This window comes from Lutra lutra, chromosome 8, assembly GCF_902655055.1.
Source record: "Lutra lutra chromosome 8, mLutLut1.2, whole genome shotgun sequence".
NCBI lineage: Eukaryota > Metazoa > Chordata > Mammalia > Carnivora > Mustelidae > Lutra > Lutra lutra.
The window spans coordinates 46339604-46361559 of record NC_062285.1 but is presented as its reverse complement, the minus strand read 5'-3'; the positions used below and the strand labels follow the sequence as shown (position 1 = coordinate 46361559).

General features: G+C 38.1%; 1 protein-coding gene across 3 annotated transcripts in view; it reads right to left on the bottom strand.

Annotated features, from left to right (window-relative positions):
• The window catches only part of TAFA2 (TAFA chemokine like family member 2), a 489998-nt gene that overhangs the window by 260671 nt on the left and 207371 nt on the right, over positions 1-21956 (bottom strand). Inside the window, exon 1 of one of the 3 annotated variants that reach the window (XM_047743379.1) lies at positions 11645-11667. The exons of the other annotated variants lie outside the window; for them this stretch is intronic. The gene's annotated coding sequence lies outside the window, so the exon portion shown is untranslated. Of the gene's footprint in view, positions 1-11644; positions 11668-21956 lie in introns of those variants that run through there. 3 annotated transcript variants of the gene reach the window in all.

Genomic DNA, 21956 nt, shown 5'->3' with positions numbered 1-21956 from the left:
GAAAAACCATGAGAGACTCTTAATTTCACAAAATAAACTGAGGGTTCCTGGGGGGAGTGGGTAGGGAGAGGTTAGTTGAGTTATGGACTTTGGGGAGGATATGTGATATGGTGAGTGTTGTGAAATATGTAAGCCTGATGATTCACAGACCTGTACCCCTGGGGCAAATAATACATTATATGTTAATTAAAATAATTTTTTAAAAAGATAAAGTTCTGTGCAACATTTACACAGCCAATAATTTTGGGAGGAGTTAGTAGTTGTTATAAATGCAAATCCATCAGACCAAAGCCTGATGACCATTAGATTTCTAAATTATCTGCATAGTTTCTAATGCAGAGCAGGTGTAATTCTAGGCATTTGTCACCTTACCTTGAAATATCAAGAAATCACTTGCCCCTTTTCATTGGTTTGGAAGAATTTCTTATAGATGAAGTCAAAGATGAGAAAATTCGCCATTTTAACTTCTTCAGTGAGCCACTAATGAACTCACTAGTTGCCCAGTCAAAAGCAATGTACTTTTTTTTTCCCCCAACAACCTGAGCTTTGTTACGCTAATTAAACAAGGGGGCTATCAGACTGAGAGGGCTCTAATGCTATGATATCCTATGTAAGCAAGCCAAAACCTAAGCCTTTCAATGCCTCAAGGTTATAACATTGAAAACGAAGGACAACCAATCACAAAGATCCAATTGGGCATTAAACTGTAGCCAAATAATTTCCTTTCTTTGCTTCCATCCTCTCTCAGTGTCTTTTCCCTGGCTCTTGCAGATAGAGTGATCCTAACAACTTCTGGTTTTGCACTGCCAGATGCAATCAATTTTCAGTCAAACTCTTAAAATTTTCAATATGCCCCAGTTTACCTTTTAATATACCTAACTGAAAATAAAAATTATAAAAACATTTTTAAAGTGGACCCACCCTGCAAATAAAAAGAAACACACATGAATTATCTAAATAAGCTTTTACTATAAACAATGCAGGGGAACAAATTTTGCTCCCCCAAAATATGCTTCCTTGGCATACTGATTACTCAGTATGCATAATATTGATTATTATGGATTACTGAATACTGATTATTCAAGTTGGGTTTTTCTTAAACACTTCAGACACAGAGAAGCTCTTAAATCCAAGAAGTTACTCCTTTGTAAAAGGCATTTATATGTAGAAGGGCAATCTCCATTTTAAGAGTGTTTTCCCCAGGGAATGACTCTATATCTCTAGAAACTGTTATCAATGGAGAAGGCATGAACTTAAATCTGCCTAACAACCTTACTCTTGTTCACTGTACTGTTTTGGTAAGCTCCTGTAGCAGACTCCTCATCCCCAACATTTTCTTTTGTGTGTAGCTACGGATGGTATTTAAGGTGATGGCATTGGCCATCTTGAGAAGTTACTCAGTTTTCTAGGTCTTGCTCACCTATACAGTACTGTAATAACATCTAATATACATGTTATTAGACTTTTGTTTGATTTTCTATTATTCTGTCTCATGTCAATTTGATTCTTAGTCCAGCAAGAAGCTTAAAGGGCATAGAATTTTTTTTCCTCCCCAACATCACCAATGTTTATTATGATTTGTGGGGGTCAAGGGCAGGCCACCCCAAAATGGGAACTTTGCCATGAATATTATTTTGAAGTAAAAAGCAATAAAAATCCAGCAGGTTGAATAAAAGGTCTTTAATCTCCCCCTCAAATGCCTGCCTGTCCCAGAAAAAGAACAGTAGCAGAAATTCCTCTTTACCTAAAAATCTGGATAGGGCAACCATTGTTTTCTAAACATCTCTCACCTTCCTGCTAATACTTTTCCTCCCCTTCCTAACCTCAGCACCCTAACCCCCTCTCTCTGGCTCATCAAAGCTTCAGTTTGCCTTCTTGTCTTTGGAATTTCATGTCTGTGTGGGTTCCCTGTACATATAAAACTAAATCTGAATTTTTCCTGTTAATCTGTCTCATGTCAATTTGAATTCTTAGTCCAGCTAGAAGGACTTTGAAGAGCAGAGAAAATTCTTCCTCCACAACAGATCCAAATATTATAAAGAAAGTGAGATAATTTAAAACTAATTCTAAGCAGAAAACATTTTGCAATTGTTTGTATGAAACAGGATTATAAATGCATGTACCTTAGTATCAAATGAAAGACTTAAGTAAACCTTTCTTCCTAAGCTTTATCAAATGACTGATGTGATCAGCATTTCAATTCTCATTTTAGGAGGGTTTTTGGATAAAATATCTTGTCTTCAAATTTTAAAATGGTTCCAAGTTATTAACATTAAGAAAGCATTCTTAATATTAATTATCTCTTTCCCTGAAAGATGGTCTATGCTTTTCACATCTATACTAGAAATATTATGAAGAGCTCTAGCAAATTATGAAACAAAAATACCTTCTTATTTGGCATTATTCACTCAAGCGTATACTGAATGTAGTGACTTCCACTGCAAAACTCCAACAATGGATGTACTGCTGTCAGCAAGCCCTTTCTGACTAAAACCTCTTCTTCTGTAAAACTAACTCAGTAACCCCATACCTGGCCTCTGAAAAGAATAAAATTGCATTTTTATGTCTTACAGTTGGCAGACCACTGAAGTAAAATTGCCACTCTTTTTGAAAGCCTAGCTTTCTCTAGGTGCATTCATTTAATTCTACAGGTCTTTGTCATTTCCTAGAGTACACAGCCATTCTTTCATTTTGTCTCTCTCACCATAAGATAAATCAATGCAAAACAGCCACTTCTGTGAACATCAGTCTTTATTTCAGCCAGGCTCTTACAATGTAAACATAGCGGTGTCCTCAATTCTTCTGATCAGTACACAGCCATCTTTTAATAGGAGGGAGTAGAGGGAGGGTAGAAAACATAGAGGAAAGAAAGAAATCATAACACAGATTTCAGTAAAGATGTGCTTTTTTTTTTTGGATTAAGAATTCCTTATATAAAAATGAAAACATTCCTACAATGTTGTCCATGATTAAGGTGCTCAGAAGCAGTGAAGGGTTGTATAATTTGCCCCCAGAAAATGTCTCTTTGGCATAATAATCATTTTTAAGACATAGCAAACGAGAGAAGCTGAGGAACAAAAAATAATAATTGCCCTTTTCTAAGAGACATTTACATTTATAAGAGAAATCTCCATTTGTAAGGGTGTCTCTTTTCCATACAAAGAAGAAGATGCCTAAATCTCTAGAAAATTATCCATAGAGAAGGCACAGACTTAAAGCTACATAGCAACCATACCCTTGATTACTGTGCTTTGCCAAGTAACCTTCCCTAATTGGCTTCCCATTCCTCTAACATCTTTTGTCTTTAGCTAAGGATGGTTTTTAAGGTGTTGTCTTGGGCCATTTGGGAGAATTACTCAGTTTTCCTGAGTATCTCCCATTAAACAGGATGTATACCTGTTATTAAATTTGTTTGTTCTTCTGTTAATATGACTTTTATTATAGGGGATGTTTCAACCAAGAACTAGAAGGTTCTGAGAAGGGAATAAATTCCTTCTCTCCTTTTAGACCCTTTGGCTAATCTATTATCCAAATGACCACAGGACAGATCAACAAGAAAGTAACAAATTTAATTACACATGTATGAGGCCCCCATAAGAATATAAGACCAAAGACAACTCTGGCAAGTGAGGCTTTATGCCATCTTAAGCTAAGGAATGGGATAGGGGCTTGGGGCTTCAAAGAGGAGAGTAGAGTGATTCACGGGATGATTAAGAGGAAAGGATGTTTGGTAATTAGGTGTTTGTCCTGCCATACAGACAGGTCACTCAGATAAAAAAATTATCTCTTGGTAATTGTTCTCTTTCTGGGCCAGACCCCCTATTTAAATTCTTTTAGGTAAAGGGAAAAGTAAAAATTTTCCTTGAGTCTGCTAGGTCCTGTTTGCCTTTAGCTCAAAATAGTCCACACGCCAAAATGGCACATTTTGGGGAGACTTGTTCTGAATGCCATCAAAGAGGAAAAGAAAAATTATTCTTCCTCCCCCATAGCAACATTATTCATGTTTTACTTAACCATGAGTATTTATTGAGCTGTGCAACTTTAGGCAAGCTACTTAGCTTCTCTGTGCCACAGTTTCCCATGTGAAAATGAGAATAATACTTCTCTCAACATGAGATTGTTAGCTTTAAAAGAATAATGTATATAAAACACTTTGCCTGCCTGAGTAATTGTGTAATTAAATTAACCTTTATTTTGGAAGCAGAATTTAATGAGGAGCTCAAAAAGCCTATCTTTTATAAGTATCTTCTAAAGTGAATTTAGTGAATCCATCAACCTTACCTACATCATACCCACATTCCAAGACATATTCCTATTAATGTCACAATATTTTTCTGACAAATACTCTTCCTGGGGGACTTAATAATTTCAAAAATGAAAGTATATTTTGAAATTGAAAGAAAAGGAGAAGGGTGCCTATGAGAATAAAGTTGAACGGGCATACATGTAGGTCAGACAGAAGTACTGGGAAGAAAGATGAAGAAATAGCCCACAGGTCTCTACACACACTCGCACACATCAGACCTGGGTGTCATCCTGATGTTTAGTGGCTCTCAGAATTGAAGATGCTTTGGATTCATCTGGGAAGCATTGGAGTCCCTAAATAAAATACAGATTTTATCATCTCAACATAGACCTACTGAATTAGAACCTGTAGAGGATAGTAACTGACATTTGACAGTTCCACTACTGACTGTGATGTCAGTAGTCCATGTACCTGAAAGGACTCAGAAGAGGTCTCCCCAAAATGTGCCACTTTGGCATGGGGACTATTTTAAGCTGAAGGCAATCAAGACCCTGCAGGCTCAAGAGAAGCATTTACTCCTCCTTTACCTACAAGAATCTAAATTGGGGGCCTTTCCCAAAATTGGGTTTATTATCAGAGATAAATTTTATCTGCATGACCCATCCATAGAGCAGAACGGACATCGAATTGCCAAACATTTGCTCTTCTTACTGCCCTACCTCCCTACTTCGAAGCCCCATGTCCCAATCCCACGGCTTAGCTCAGGATGGCATATAAGCCTCATGATACCTTTCTGTTTTTAAACTTCTCATCTATGTAGGGTTTGATTTTTATTTTCTCCTGTTAATCCATCTCATGTCAATTAAATTCTTGGGCCAGCCCGAAAGACCTTTGTAGGGTGGAATAAAGTTTTGTCTTCCCAACACACTGTGCTTCAAGGACCTGTAAGAACTGAAGCCACAAGTGAGCAGTACTTATGCTTGCTGATTTTTTTGTTTTTTTGTTTTTTTAAGATTTTATTTATTTATTTGACAGAGAGAGATCACAAGTAGGCAGAGAGGCAGGCAGAGAGAAAGGAAGGGAAGCAGGCTCCCTGCTGAGCAGAGAGCCCGATGCGGGGCTCGATTCCAGGACCCTGAGATCATGACCTGAGCCGAAGGCAGCGGCTTAACCCACTGAGCCACCCAGGCGCCCCAATGCTTGCTGATTTGTGCCCTCATTTGCACTGCTTTTCAAACTAGGCACATAAGGAGATAATCAATATTTCTTAAATGAACACTTGCAACTGCCTCCCAATCAGAAAAACCAAGAACCTAGGTCTCTAGCAACCAGGAAAGTGTGTGAAATTCATTTTCATGGGAGAATACACTTGGCTTCTTCAGTGTTAAACTGTAATAGGTTATAATGTGAAATGAAATGACATTGGCCATTTTCCTACAAGTAACCTGATGTTCTTCTCTTTTGGTATCAAATAAGTGACCAATAAAATGAATCCTGATCAAACCAACTCCCCCAAATGCCCGTTACTTTGTAATTGTGTAGAACATTGTTTAATCACCTGTCCCTGCATAGCATGTACCACATAATTAGATAAATAGTAATTATCCTTTGAGGAACCAATAACTAAGTGGAATTGGTATATGGTAAAAGGAATCACTGCCTTACTGGATAAACAAAAGAAGGAGACTTTTGATGAAGTCCTTAAAATTAAGCCACTAAAGAACATCTCAAAGGTCACGGGTTTTAAATTATATCACCTGAATTAAAAAAAAAAAAAAAAAGGAACAAAGTCAAACAGAGAAAAGTTAGTGAAATGGTGATTCACGCCCTCTATCATCATTTCAGAACTTAAAGCCGGCAGCCTAAGTTCACCTTTTCCACTTTAAAACTGCTAAAATCCAAGTGCATTTATATAGCCAGGGCATAGGAACAGTGCAGAAGGAGTGAGGTAATAGGTGTTCTAGCAATGCACTTAAGTAGTGCCCAAATGTCCTGAATTGGATAAACTGTCATCAGAGTTGGGAAAGGAAGGAGAGCTCATAAGGAAGAAGTTAAGAACAGAGAAAATAAGAGTAAAGGAAAAAAGAGAAGAATAAACATTCTCAAAGAGAAAGCACTATTGCCAAAAAGTGCACAGCAGAACCCCTATCCCAGGCAGCTCCATCATTATAGTGAAGGGGCCTAAAAGGAGGTCAGTTAGTCAAAGATGCAGATATGATGAACAAGACTGGAAGAGAATTCTCTCAAAGAAAGCATCACAAAAATAAGGAGATAAAAAGGAATAATTAACAGCCCTCTGTGTTCATTCCCCACCTCCCACACCCCACAGACAAGGCTTCCAACCCTGTGTTCTATAAAAGAATATTCTAAATGCCACACTAACTGGACACATTATTGCTAATGCTTATTTAGGAAATGTTTTATTTTCTTTTACATAAGTTGTCTCTAAAGTGTATTTCATGCTCATGAATTATTTAAAATTATTTCCAGAAACTCCTTCTCCCATACGAATGCATTCCTGGAGTCACAATACAGGAGAACCAGAAAAGATCATTTAATTTCCATTTGGATCGTAACTTTCCTGTGTTCTGAGCCTCCGGTGCAAGAAGAGGTCACCATTTTCCTCAGCTCACAGCACACCATCATTATGGTAAAGCCTCTGTCCTGTTTTACTTTCACTTCTGGCTAATCGTAATCCTCCCTTGCCCCAACCGGTGCTCCTTTCCTCAACTGCTAGCTATAGGTCCTTAAACATGCCCATCTTTATAAAAATATTAAGTTCCTGGGCGCCTGGGTGGCTCAGTGGGTTAAGCCGCTGCCTTCGGCTCAGGTCATGATCTCAGGGTCCTGGGATCGAGTCCCGCATCGGGCTCTCTGCTCAGCGGAGAGCCTGCTTCCTCCTCTCTCTCTCTCTCTCTCTCTCTCTGCCTGCCTCTCTGCCTACTTGTGATCTCTCTCTGTGAAATAAATAAATAAAATCTTTAAAAAAAAAAATATTAAGTTCCTATTAGCATGTTTAATTTACAAGAGTACGCATCTCATTTTTTGTTGTTTTTTTCTCTCCTAATTCATGTGAGGTTCTTACCACCTATTCAAACTCTAACGTCTGTCAGTTTTGCTCTATTCATATCTAGTTTGTCTTGAAGTACCTTTAGTAAGCATACGTCTTCCACATTTTACCACCTCAGTTCCCTAGTTATGGACCGTCTCTGCTGCCTCCTGCTCTCAAGTATCACTCCCGACACCAGGAAAATAGACGAGAAAGATCATTCTCGTGCATGTTCCTTCACCTTCATTTGAAATTTTCTTTAAGGTATACCTAGGCCTGACCGAGTAGTCAAGGAGCATATGCTGACTTAACTTTACCAAGTGCTACCAGATTGCTTTCCAAATGACTACATTCCCACCAGCCACTGGGTGAGAAAAAACTGGGTGGCTTTTCATGTATTTTAAAGTGCTTTCTCTTCCCCACCCCATGAATTCACATTTAAATTTAGTCAAAGAAGAAGAAGGTGGAGGAGAATAAAGGCAGGCTTATTTTTTTTTTGGGGGGGGGTAAGATTTTATTTATTTATTTATTTATTTGTCAGAGAGAGAGAGAGAGAGAGAGAGAGCGCGCGCGCGCACGAGCAAACGCGCACAAGCAGGGGGAGCAGCAGGCAGAGGGAAGAGCAGGCTCCCCGATGAGCAAGAAGCCTGATGTGGGACTCCATCCCAGGACCCTGGGATCATGACCTGTGCCCAAGGCAGATGCTTAACTAACTGAACCACCCAGGCATCCCCAGGCAGGCTTACTTTTGAAAGCACAAAATCAACAACTGACATGTAATTTTGGTGGAGCAGGAGATAAAATATGTCATAGTTGAAAAAGGCTCAGTCATAGAGCAGACTATAGTAAAACTAAAACACTGTATAATGCTGGCATGTGGTGTATTTTCTATGGAACACCCTATTTTCCTTTAAATAAGCTACAGCTCTCATAAATCTGTTCTCCCATTTATACCCGGTGAGATCCAAAATGGTACCTTTGGGGCAGAAAACAAGCAAAAACTCCCATTCAGATTATTACTACTGACATTCAGCCTCAGAAACTTTCCGCTATTACAACCAAGAAAGATGGAATTCTAGGTCCTAGGACCCTCAGACTATTAATCCGCGCTTTAGACCAAAACGAAGCTCTGCAATTTAAGTATTGGAAAGTCAAAGCAAAAGCTCCTGTTCAGAGGATGAAATCCTGTCTAAAAGCCACTATTAAACAGATGAAGCTAATAGCCTCAAATCCTACTATGAATTCCTCTATGATTTCAGGTTCACTCATTTTTGTTTTTATTTATTATTACTCTCCCGTGAACCCATCAAGCATCCCAGAGTCTCATGCTACTTACTCTGTCCTCAACACTCTATCCCCATACACCCACATGGCTCATTCCTAGCTTTACTCAAGTGTCACTTGTGTAGCAAGACCTCCCCAACAGCACTGTGCTCCTCTACACACACAGCTATCTTGTCCTTCAAAGCACTTAGCAAAGGTACCTTCCCCCAAAGTATAAACACCATAAAAGCAAGGATCGTGTCTGTTTCCTTCAGTCTGCTATCACCAGCATCTAGAACAGTGCCCAGCCCAAAAAAGCACTCAAATATTTTGAAACAAATCAATTTAGATGATGGTAATGCTTAAGAGCCAAAGATGAACAAGGGAGCCGAGCGCCTGCCTCAAGGAGCTTATACACTCTTAGTGAAACAGACTAGCGGGCTGTCTGATCTGTCGAACTCACGTCTTCTAACTCATGCAGCTCTTTCTACTCTGCCATACTGAACCAAGTGCAGAAGACAGGGTTAAATTATTCCACAACAGCTAAGGGGAGATGTTAATAAGCATGAGTAAAACGCTGTAAAGGCTGAGTTAGCTGCCTTTTTCCATCATGTATCTTTAAAGCTTTTGTGGTTTTTTAAAGGCCCATTCAGATTAAAGGCCATACAAGAGGAAGTCGCCATGAGAGCTCTTCAGACTTTTATTGTTCTAAAGAGCATTTCAGTGATCTATTTTATACAGGGGATCATATTTAGGTTTTAAATAAATTATCACAGTAGTCATTTAATCGATGTGCATAAATTTACACATATACATAACTGCATGTAGAGTTTAACAATGGGTACAGGAACTGACAATTTGGAAATGTTTCACTGGTTATATAACAGGTCCTCATTAAGTCATGATGCTTATTTTCTAACAGAATAAAAGCACCATCTCCCAAGTCTTAGAATCATGATACTGTTTTCTCAGTGAGACAGTTGGAACATAAAGCTTCAGTCCATACACATTGATATAAGAACAAATATCCAATTTTATATTGTAAGCCAGACACTCCTTGACTGAACTTGAGAAAAATGAAAGAAACTGAAGTTTTAAACACTGTTCTAGAATATAATTGAGAGAGAAGGAGAGTGTTAAAGTTGCTTGGAATATCAACTTGGGTTGGTCATGCAATTTACCGTCCAGAAGCCACATTTCATTCCTGGTGATGGACAATGCTGTCTGGAGAGAAATCCAATCAGAGTAGTTCCTGTGCTCCAAGTTTAGGGACCCACACCCCAAGATGAAGGAGGAATAATGGGCTTATTTTGACTTGTGTAATTTCCATGTACCTAAATATGGGCGCATAGAAATATTTTGCAAATTTTCACTAGAAATTTACTTTGTCTTGCATATACTTTTGCTCTGGGAACCAACAAGGACAAAGTGTTAAGCAGCAGTAATCTTAAACTCATGAGGGCAGGAAAACAATATTGGTTTGTTTTGTACTATCTGTTATTATGAAACACACTGAATTGTTCTGAGACTTATGCATAGTTACTATGGGGTGATTTTTATTTTATTTTTGATTTTAATATTGTTAACCTAATATATCCAAAATGTTATCATTGCAACACATAATCAAAGTGAAATTAATGAGATATTTTACATCCTTTCATTTTTCCTTTTTTTCCTCCAACCTCTATACAGAGGTAGGATGAAATAAAACAAAACAAAAAACCATATGAATGGCTAACAGACACATGAAAAAATGTTCATCATCACTAGCCATCAGGGAGATTCAAATCAAAACCACATTGAGATACCACCTTATACCAGTTAGAATGGCCAAAATTAACAAGACCTTAAGCAACAATTTTTGGAGAGGATGTGGAGATAGGGGAACCCTCTTACACTGTTGGTGGGAATGCAAGTTGGTGCAGCCACTTTGGAAAACAGTGTGAAGATTCCTTAAGAAATTAAAAATAGAGCTTCCCTATGACCCTGCAATTGCACTATTGGATATTTACCCCAAAGATACAGATGTAGTGAAAAGAAGGGCCATCTGTACCCCAACGTTCACAGCAGCAATGGCTACAGTCACCAAACTGTGGAAGAAACCAAGACAACCTTCAATGGACAAATGGATAAAGAAGATATGGTCCATATATACAATGGAGTATTATGCCTCCATCAGAAAGGATGAATAACGAACCTCTGTATCAACATGGAGGGGACTGGAGGAGATTATGCTGAGTGAAATAAGTCAAGAAGAGTCAATTATCATATGGTTTCACTTACTTATGCAGCATGAGGAAATACACGGAGGACATGGGGAGATGGAAAGGAGAAGGAAATTAGGGGAAATTGGAAGGGGAAATGAACCATGAGAGACTGTGGACTCTGAGAAACAAACTGAGGGTTTTGCAGGGGAGGGGGATAGGAGGTTGGGTGAGCCTGGTTGTTGGTATTATGGAGGACACGTATTGCATGGAGCACTGGCTATGTGCATAAACAATGAATTCTGGAACACTGAAAAGAAATAAAATAAAAAATAAAACATAAGAAAATAAAATGGCTCAAAAAAGGAAAAACAAAAATAAAAAAAAAAAACCATAGACATCAAAATGGTGTCACTTAGACTGAGTTTTCAAAGTGGTGTTCAATACATAATCTAATCGCAGTTTTAAACTTCAGAAATGTAATCTTAACCAGTCAGCCAGGAATTTTTCAATCCATGCCACGGGGGTCTGTCCCTTGGCCCCTCTCCACCCCCCAAAAGAAAGAGGACATCATTGCATGAATAAGACCCCTTACTTTTCCCCCTAGAAACTAGCTGCCTCACCCACAACAATTCTTTTCTTTTGCTAATAACAGTCTTGCTCCCACTATCTGTCTATAAAAACCCTCCATTTTGCACAACTCCTTGGAGTACTGCTCTACTTGGGAGATGGGGAGCTGCCCGATTCATCAACTGTTTAATAAAGCCAGTTAGATCTTCTGGTTTACCTGAATCCTCTTATTTAACAGGTTTGGTGGCAATGATGAGATTCAAAGTGAACTTCAGCATCATTTGGGGATGAGAAACTCAGTGTGATACCTACCTTCACGAACCCTTTGTTCACCATCCTCTCGCCATTTTTTTTTTAAAGATTTTATTTATTTGACAGGCAGAGATCACAGGTAGGCAGAGAGGCAGGCAGAGAGAGAGGAAAGGAAGCAGGCTCCTTGCTGAGCAGAGAGCCCGATGTGGGGCTCGATCCCAGGACCCTGAGATCATGACCTGAGCAGAAGACAGAGGCTTTAACCCACTGAGCCACCCAGACGCCCCTCCTCTCGCCATTTTTGAGGGCCGTGGTATGCTCCTCTGGGTCTAAGCTTTGCTCTTGGTTGCATGTGAGCTCCCAACCTGGTTGACTTTCCTTTACAGGGCAGGGCAGTTTGAGCGGCAGACGGGGTTATGCATGGAGCCAAGTGATGTTTGCCCGAAGCCCCGTTGAGCTTACAGTTTTGCCCGGAGCCTGACTCAGCAGGAAGAAGGGACCACCCAGAGCCAAGACCCTAGCCTTTTAGACCACAATTCCCCAGGTGGAAAACCTCAGTAAGGTTCTATGGGAATTGGTGGTAGTGTACACAGCGCCTTCTTATAGACAGGACACTGCAAATATATCAAGGCACATGTTTGTTTTATTTTGTATAAAATAAAGACTGTCACTAATGGGATTGTGAAGGCCGAAAAACTACAAAAATTAGTAGGCATGGGCCAAGCTTTCATAGGCTGCTCTAGCTCCCGCAACAAAGGATCCCATGACAGGATAAGTTGGTCACAGAAAAGGTTAGATTGGCACTAGTTCACCCACCAAACTCAAGAAAATTTTGTTGCAACAAGGTAACAAGGTAATAATCCCCAACCCCAAGGCACATCCCTTTTAGTTTGACTCCAAGAAATCCCAGGGCTTAGTTAATGGGATGCTTAAATTTCACAGTCCAGCACACTACCTTCAAGTACACCTGCTCATTTCATGTCTCATAACTATAGTCCCTGAAGTTGCAGGTATCTAACAAGACAGAAAACTTTTATTGCCAACAACTTAGAATTATGGTGGTTATTTTGGGAAATGCTCCAATTAGACAAGATTGTTCGTTTAAGAAAGTGCTCTTGAAAGTAAGAGTTCCCAAATTAAGTCAACAGAATGGGATGACTGTTTTAATTGGCATGAAGAAGGTTCTAAAAGGCTTCAAGATGCCAAAATAGACTCACTGAAAGATTTGTTATAGAAGGCTAATAAGAAATTAAAAACACAAAGACCGACATAACTCCCCTCTCATCTTCTGTAGGGGCCAAGAGCAGACAGCCCCAAGGTAAACCACTTTGGCATAAACATTATTTTGAGTTAAAAGCAAACAAAACCCAGAAGATTGAGGAAAAGCTCCTCACCTCCCCCTCAACTGCCGGCCTTGTACCAGGAAGAAAGCTATTAACAGAGATTCCTCTTCACACAAGAAACTTACCTACATATAGGGCAACTTTGTTTCCCAAGGATCTCTCACCTTCCTGCTAAGATCTTTCTCCCTTTTGTATCCTCAGACCCTACCCCTCTCCTTAGCTCATGTAAGTATCATGTTGCCTATCTTTGGATATTTGGAATATCTTTGGAATTTCCGTGTCTGTGCGGATTCCCCGTAGGTACACTACTGAATTTGATTTTCTGCTGTTAACCCGTCCCATATCAATTTGGTCCTTAGTCTAGCAAGAAGGACCTTTAAGGGCAGAGCAAATTCTTCTTCCTCAGCAGTTCTTTACTTGAGCTCTCAGTCTACTCATTTTGTCTGAACCGCCCTCTCACTCTGAAGAGAAGATTACGTCTTCAAATAAAACCACCTGAACTTACAGCTGAGCCTCTTCAGAAATCCTTCAATCCTTGGTCCAAGACTGAACTGAGGGCCACAGTAAAATATTTTAGGGATGATTCTCAGGAGTTGTTTTTCTCTTCTTCTTAAGATTTATTTATAGTAGAGAGCTTGAGAGAGAGAGAGCACACGAGAGCACAGGGGTGAGAGGCAGAGGGAGAAAGGGTCTCAGGCAGACTCCTCACAAAGCACAGAGCCTGATGATGGGTTTGTGACTCACGACCCTCGGATCACTACGTGAGCCAAAACCGGTTCTTCTTTTTTAAGTAGATTATCTCCTGAACCCAGTTGAGAGAGGAAAATAAAAAATTCATGTTATCTCTCCTTTCTCAATCCAGACACACTGACTGTTAATCCTTTTCTCTCCTGGGAATAACTATTTTCTTCGTGCTCTTCTTGGTTCATACCCTAAGAACATGGCTTGGCTTTCTGCCTGCCTGTGACATGCAGGTTGTCAATTCCTTCTTTGGCCATCTCTGGGAGTGGCTCTAGTTCCTGTAAAAATAGTATTTTTTCATACTCTCTTTGAAGATGCCTCTTGGGTCCATAAGGTTGTTTAATACTGCCAGAAATCTTTACTGTTTTTCCTGGCTAAAAGTTGACAAGATACTTTAAAATTTTTAATAACTCTATAATCAGAAATTGGGCCAAACTGAAAGCTGATATTCAGCCCCTGATGGAAATTTTATGCCTTCTCCACTAAGCTAAATGTACCCAGAGGAAAAGAAGACTTTCTCATAGACTGATAGATGTCATTACTTTGATATTACTTAGGCAACAACCCAATTGTTGGAGAAACTAAAAACAGCCATCCTTGTTTGACAAATCAAGTCTTTACAGAACGAGAGGTGTAATTCCAAAAACAATTCAGAAACCACCAATCCTTTTTACCAATCCCCAAACCTCATTTATCTCAAAAGGCTCATAAGTATTGTAAAAATTCTGGCTTTAAGAGAACCAAAGTTGGGGCGCCTGGGTGCTCGGTTGGTTAAGCAACTGCCTTTGGCTCAGGTCATGATCCTGGAGTCCTGAGATCGAGGCCCGCATCAGGCTCCCTGCTCAGCAGGAAGTCTGCTTCCCCCTCTGACCTTCTCCCCTCTCATGCTCATTCTCTCTCTCAAATAAATAAATGAATCTTTAAAAAAAAAAAAAAAGAGAGAGAGAGATTGAGAAAGTCCTTCTACAAAGTGTCTGCATTTTTCCCTTGGGCCTTTAAAATGTAAATATTCAGTGTTCTTTCCACCTGGTCTTCTCTAGGAATTCCTTACCTCTTTAAAAATGCCAAGTCCAGGGAGGTAATTTTATCAAATAAAAGCAATAGGGAAAGACCATTTAAGACCTGACTTGCCAAGGACAAATACAAATTTTAACTCATCTTCTCCACCATCAAAGCTTTAGTCATCTACATCAAAACCTTAATTTATTCCATCTCCCAAAAAACAAACTCAGATCCAACTTTTTAAAGGAATATATTTCGCACCTATTTCATGGCAGTAATTTTAAAACAAAAACTATCCTTTCTGCATCTATCATCTGTTTGTGTGTGCCTGTGTATGTTGTAAATATGTTTCTAGCCTATGGATAGTATTGCCAAAATTAATTTGTAAAACAGCTCTATTTAGTTGAAGACAAGCCCTTGTAAGGACTGGGCATCCTAAAACTCAAAAAAGAAAAAGAAGAAGAAAAAGAAAACTAATCCAAATGCTTTTCAAGTTCAAATGATCTGAAAAAATATTCAATGGGAGGGCCAGTTTGAGATTGATAGTTTAATTAAAACAAATTTGTCTTTGGAGTTATCAACATTAAATATAAAACTTTTCTTCTACCTAAGTTTACTAACCAACTAAGTTTATGTTTTTATTAGATCTCTCAATAAAATAATAGCTTAAAATAATGACTGACTTCATCTAATGTTTAGCCAAGGTTTTGTAAGTAATCTAAATGTAATTGTGAAAAACAAATAGATTAAATAAAACATTTTAGGTAGATTTTCTAAATATGGGGGGCCAATGGCAAGTCATCCCAAGATGGGCCGCTTCAGCATAAAGATTATTTTGAGTTAAAAGCAATCAAAACCCAGAAAATATAAGAAAGCTCTTTACCTTTCCTCCTCAACTGCCTGCCTGAACCAGAAAAAGGGCTGTTAACAGAGATTCCTCTTTATCTCAGAAAGTTATCTGTGTAACATGAAAACCTTTGTTTTCCAAAGATCTCCTGTCACCTTCTTACTAACATTTTCTTACATTTTGTGTCCCCAGATCTGACCCCTCTCTCCTTAGCGCAAAATGTCATATAAGCCTCATGTTACCTATCTCTGGAATTTTATGCCTATATTGTTTTCTTGTATGTGGAAAACTAAATTTAATTTTCTATTATAAATCCATCTAATGTCAATTTAATTCTTCATCCAATGAGAAGGACCTCAAATGGCAGAGGAAATTCTTCCTAACAATACTTTCTCCAAATCTCTTTGATAACTTAAAATCTTCAAAGTTTTGCTAAGGTCAGTAATGACTTAGATTCATTAAATATCTAGATCATTTTCAAATAAGACAAAATAATAGAACATTAATTACTAAACATAGGTTTAGCTACCTTTGGCTTATTATAGAAAAACTGAAAATATTTGGATATGTTAATGTTAAAATGTTTAAAAATTTTAAAAGCATATGCTTCTTGAAATTTTTAAATATATCCATAAATTTTCAGATTTAAAAATAAATGCTCATGACAGACATTCATGATTGCTTACTTCTTGATTTTCAATAAGAATCAGGTTTCCTAAGAGTTAAACATTCTAATTAATATGTAATTAAAACTGTAAAAATAAGAGAAACCTCTCCATATACCCATATGCCAGGAAAGTGAGATGTTTTCAGTAAAAGAATAGGAGGAGGAAGAGGAGGAAGAGGATGTTCGAAAAAGAGGCACTTTTTTTGTTAAGGAAAAAATTAAAAAATAATGTTGTCTGAAAATGAAGCTGGTTTAAAGAAAAAAAAAGTAAGACAAAATTGGATTTCTTTTTTTTTTTTAATTAGAGGTTTGTTGAGCAAAGAAAAAAAAAGACAAACCAATAAACGGACTCTTAACTACAGAGAACAAACAGAAGGTTACTAGAGGAGGGGTGGAGGGGAAATGGAAGAAATAGGTGAAGGGAATTAAGAGAATACTTATCATCATGAGCACTGAGTAATGTACAGAATTGTTGAATCACTATATCATACACCTGAAACTAAGACAACACCGTATGCTAACTAAATTGGAATTCAATTTAAAAACCTAATTTAAAAAGTCATGGAAAAAACAAAAATAATTACAGGTTTGTAAAGAAAACATTTTTAATGTATGGCCAAACTAGCTAAGATTATAAGAAGTTTATTAAGAAAATAAGTTTTAATATCAAAGTTCAGCTGTTACAAAATTAAAATTTGGTCTTCTGTTAAAAGGAAAAAATTTTCTTGGAATTTCAGCTGCTTTCAATAAGGTTTTATAAGTTTCTTTACCTTTTAAATATTAAGTTCCATAATGATCCTTTTAGACGAGAGCTTTAAAAACTTTTTGATATTTTTGACAAGCTTCTCAAAATGAAATTTTTAGGAAAGGGGGGTCTTTTTGATCTGAAATACTTCAAAAGATTTACTAAACTAATTAGGCTAATTAATATGTAAATTACATAGGAAATATTATCAAATAAATACTAAGTCTTTTTCTGATTATATTTGTAAGATAATGACAGACGTAGATGAAGTCCATTTGTCTTCTGCAAAAACGGCCCCTCATTACCAGACTTTTGCTACCCTGATATCTTTGGGCGTGGCAACAATCTGCTTCTGAAAATAATAACAATAATAATATGAACAAATAATGGTTGGAAAGTCAATCAACAGGGCTATGAGAAGCCCAAGGCAGCAGCTTCTTTCTTCCCAGCTCCCTGGCAAAACCAGTCTGGTATTCCTTCATCCACCACAGAACATTTAAGATAACTCAGATTAGGAATAAACACTGGAACTATAAAATTTTAACACTTGCAAGCAGCCTTCATTAAACTGCCACTCAGTTTGGGTTATCAATATGTCCTTGTCATTGTATGTACATTTTCTGGATGGGTTAAACGCTTTCCTGCCACAAGGCTGATGACATCAAAACTGTTCAAAAGAATGTATTGCCCAGTTAAGGGGTACTTTCTACTATCTACAGTGGTCAAGCCACCCAGTTCACAAGACAAATCATAGGAGCCTCAAAAATCTTCCTAAAATTCTATCAGTATACAACCTTCTACTGACCCCATAGTGTCTCATGCTAGCAAGACCAGCTCCAGGAAGTCTCTAATATTTTACGCTCCTGCCTGTCAACAACGGGTTAAAAAAGCCTTTCTGGATCCTAATTCAAAGGAACCTTTCTGTCGCAGTCTACAACCTGGTAACTTGGTATTATAAAATGTCATCAGAGGAAGACGGCCTTCACACCATTAAAAGGGACCTTACTAAGTGATCCTAACCACTGACACTGTTGCAAAACCAGAAGATGCAAGAGACCTCTAAACCAAATTAATGAGGAAGAGTAGTAGCTGACATTGATGTGAACTGCTTCCAGGCCAGACACCCGATCAAGACTATACTCTAACTGAACACAGAACACTCCCTCCTTCTTTTCCTTTTCTTTGCTATGACATTGGCGTGGAAGGATGGTGCCTTCCTCTGTGTCTCCCCAGCCAGTGCTAAAGGAGAGGAGGGAGGGCTATAATTTGTTTAATTTTTGGCTAGGAAAAAAAATCTGTGCCCCTAACTTTTCACAAGCCAAATAAACCACGTCATTGGTTGACTCCCCTAAAGCTACGTTGTTGAGTTAAAAAGGACCTATTAGTTGGCTTTCTCCATTCAGAACTTACTCCTTTGGGCAGTTTCCTATTTCTCTAGTTAGGGATAAATGTAAATGAGGCTATGATCAAGAATTCCTTAATTCTTAAAATTATTACACAATCTGCTGCTAAAGCAACAGCAGCCCAACAAAGACCCTTAATCTCTCTAGCCAAAGTTGTCCTTGATAATAAAATAGCTCTTGACAATCTCTTAGGTGGGGTGTCTGTGCTATGTCCAACACCACCTGCTGTGCCTGGATTACCACTGCTGGGGAGGTTCAAATTCAATTACTTAAGGGCAAACTGCTTGTCTTAAAAAGGTGACTCCTTCCATGGGGTCCTTCTTTGACTTCTTTGATTTTCATCAGTTTGGGTCTTGGAGACCATTCCTCTAAAGTGTACTCCAAGTATTGGGAGGCACTCTGCTTACAGTAATCATAATAATCTCCCTGTTGCATCATCTTCTTCCAAAAGCTTTAAATGTATTTTTGCATCCATTACCCACCAAACAAGTGCTCACCCTAAAATGAGAATGTTTAAAAAAAACAACAAAAAATTACTGACTTCAATGTGTACTGGAAGATATGACCTGAGAATATCAGAGTTTAAGTCAAAACATCATGGCCTAGTGATGGCATACGGAGAAGCAGTAACCTATGGGAACTTCAGAGCTGTACCTGAGAGTAACACTAAAGTCTTCAAGTTTGATCACATCTCTCATTTAAGCTTAGAGTTTGATTAAAATGGGGGGAACTGTCAAAAAAACAAATACAGGCCCAAATGGTGTCACTTGGACCAAGTTCTCCAACCAGTGCTCAGTACATAATCTAACTGCAGTTTCAACTTCCCCCAGAAATGTAGTCTTAGCCAGTCAGCAGGAATTTTTCAATTCACGCCAAATATGTCTGCCACAGGGGCCCTCTCCACCCCTGCCCCCCAAGAAAGATGAGATCCTCTGCATAAGATCATCAGCATCTTGCTTTTACCCCTAAAAAGCTGCCTCACCTACAACAATCCTTTTCTTTTGCTAATAACTTTCATGCCCCTACCCTCCAACAAAAAACCTTCCATTTTTTTACAGTTCCTTGGCTGGCCTTTCTACTTGCTAGTTGGGGGGCTGCCAGACTCATGAATCATTTAATAAAGCCAGCTGATCTTCCAATTTATTTGGGTAAATTTTTTTTAACAGGTATAATTGACAAAAAAAATTGTAAGGTATTTAAAGTACACAATGTGATGACTTAATAGACATATATACTGTCCAATACATACAAAGACATACACCATCAAGTTAATGGGATCCACGACATCACATATTTACCCTTTGTTGGGCGGGTGGCGAAAGGAGTAGAAACATTTAAGTTCTCCTCTCTTAGCAAATTGCAATTATACAATATCATGTTATCAACTGTAGTCATCAAGTTATACTTTAGATCCTCGGACCTTATTCACCATACAACTGAAAATCTGTACCCTTTTACCAGCCTCTCCCTATTTTGCCCCTCCCCAGCCATGGGGTTATTTTTAAAGACTTCACTGAAATGATCTCTAGTGAATAGAAGTCAAAATTCAAGGGTTTCCAATATTTACTTGTGAGACACAAATCTCCATTGTTCAGGGACACAGTATTAATATAATAGACAAAAAGCCTAAGAATTCATGAAAGAGAAAGTAAATTATCAAATCTTAACACATCAGCTCTTTCCTCTTCAAAAGTTTTTTTATTTTTCTCTAACCTAATAACATGTGTCCCTTTCTCTTTGTTGCTCCTGATTTGGAATATGGGCAAAGAAACCAAATGCACTTATCTCCACTGAATTATGATTTTTCAGAACTACCAAATGAGATTTTTTTTCTTTTTCAGCTTAAAAAGTTATGTTATTATATACAAAAGGATTTTTCTGATTACCATATTTAGAGGCAAAATGGAAGTCTACACATATCCTGGTTCCATTTGGTTTTGAATTGGGCATACACTGGTAATCACAGCACTGAACAATTCAACATATTACCAGACTTTTCACCTAACTCAGCCTGCACCCACTACCCCGGGGTATCATTTTTCTCAAGGCATCTCATAGCTTCCCCTGATGAACACTACTGAATACATAGTACACACACACACAAAGGGATTCTATGCCACACTATCTTTTGTATCATGTTCAGCATATTTCCTAAGTGAGAGTGACACAACCCACATCAAATGATCTAAGTTGTACAAAAAGATCTATCACATATGGGCCACGATGGCTTGGAAAAAAAAAATCACTTAACCTCTTCAATGGTAAAACCTATCCTGCCTTTCTATCAAGGTTAATTCTATCAAATAAAAATAAAAGGTGTTCTTACATAGTTTAAAAAAAAAGTGTGTGTGTGTATGTTTGATCAATAGTAATGAAATCAGATCTTCAGTATATGGTATTCATTCAAGCAAAAATAAAATTGAGTCCCTACAGAGAAAGAGCTCTCTGGTGAAACAACTCAGTACACATATATTGGAAATTCTCACCTTCTTCCTTTTCATGACTGCTTCTCTCAGACTTCTAGAATCATGGGATAGACAAGAGATTCATTTTTTTTTAGTCCCAAGATACATATTTATAGATGCAAAGGGTCAAAAGCTAACCAACTTTCTATGTTTGAAGATTAAAATCATCTAAATTTTGATTATATAAAAATATGATATTATATTGACAGATCTTGATAGAAGCAAACCCAGGAAGAAGACAAGCAGACTGTCTAAGTCAGGGGCTCAGTTTCTTCACCACTGAAGATAGCATCTGCTACAAAGTGATTCTCTTGGTCAAGAAAATGAACTCCAAGAAAATAACTGGGGAATTATTTGAACAGAACCTACAAATTATTTTCTTTCAGAAACTCATCTTATGGAGCTGGATTCCCTTCTCCAAATATAAAAAAAGTCATTAAAGTCCTAATTTTGCTGTAATTTTTAAGCATCCAATTTCATAAGTGAGGAGAGAAAATACCTATTTTTTTTCTTTTCAAAATTCAAAGAAAACAAGCTTGCATTACAGTTTTAAGAATCTTGGTGCAGCAGACTCCACAATTCATAAATTATAGTGTGCTACTTTGCAGCAACCCCTTTACATGTAGCTGAATTAAAAAAGCAATAAGGGGAAAGCCATGGCACTAATAGTTTTTGTTAGAATGACTGCTGTATCTACAGATCTCTACCTGATTTTCAAACCAGTCATCCATCAAGGTCCAGGACAAAGGAGTAAATGGTTCTGCTCAACTCATCACTGAGCTGATATGGTCATGTACTGCTCTCTGGGTGTGGGCACCATTATTGCACAGCCCGAGGAACACGTGCACTTTGTGTCTTGCCTTGTTCAAAATGCAGACTGCCTCTGTTAGAAAGAGGCCAGAAATATCATCCCCTGTAAGGTGCTCAACTATAGAGCCCAAGAAAGTCTGCACCTGTTGAAGGTATCCAAGACGGTTGACCTGCTGAAAGCCATACTTGTGAGAATACAATAATATCTGAGACCAAAATAAGTTAATCTAAAAGCACTTGAATTATTCAGGTTGTTTCTGCACCTAAAGTGGATTATCAGAATCTGCAAATAAAATAATACTGGAAAATCAGGAAGAGTCTCTGTAGTAGAATAAAATAAATAGACTCA